Below are 618 nucleotides of genomic sequence, written 5' to 3' on the forward strand. Positions count from 1 at the left end.
TTGAGGCCAATAACTTTGAAATTAAGTCGGGCACTATTCAGATGGTGCAGAATTATGTTTCTTTCGGAGGTGCTGCGAATGAAGACCCCAACATGCACATAAGGAATTTTGTCGAGATCTGTAGTACTTTCAAATATAATGGTGTGACTGATGAGGCTATCAAGCTGAGGCTTTTCCCATTCTCACTGAGGGATAAAGCTAAGGACTGGTTACATTCTAAACTATCTGGGTCTATCCTTACTTGGCAAGATCTTGCGCAAAAGTTTCTGGTGATGTTTTATCCAATGGCGAAGACTGCGGCTATGAGGAGTGCTTTTACTCAGTTTGCGCAGCAACCTTCAGAATCTATGTGCGAAGCTTGGGAGCGCTACAAGGAAATGTTGCAAAAGTGTCCACATCATGGAATGCCTGATTGGATGGTGATCACTGGTTTCTATAATGGTTTGGGGGCCCAATCTCGGCCTATGCTCGATGCAGCAGCTGGAGGCACCTTGTGGGCCAAAAGCTATACTGAGGCTTATAATCTTATTGAGACTATGGCTGCAAATGAGCATCAAAACCCAACTCAAAGGATGATGCCCGGGAAGGTAGCAGGTATTCTGGAAGTTGATGCAGCTA

The 618-nt window shown here is 44.8% G+C and overlaps 1 non-coding gene across 1 annotated transcript; it reads right to left on the bottom strand.

Annotated features, from left to right (window-relative positions):
• Positions 1–299: 299 nt before the first annotated feature.
• LOC141709280 (small nucleolar RNA R71) lies at positions 300–406 on the bottom strand. Its single transcript, XR_012569866.1, has one exon. It is a non-coding gene; the product is annotated as a small nucleolar RNA R71 (small nucleolar RNA).
• Positions 407–618: the final 212 nt, after the last annotated feature.

Source organism: Apium graveolens, chromosome 2 (genome assembly GCF_009905375.1).
Source record: "Apium graveolens cultivar Ventura chromosome 2, ASM990537v1, whole genome shotgun sequence".
NCBI lineage: Eukaryota > Viridiplantae > Streptophyta > Magnoliopsida > Apiales > Apiaceae > Apium > Apium graveolens.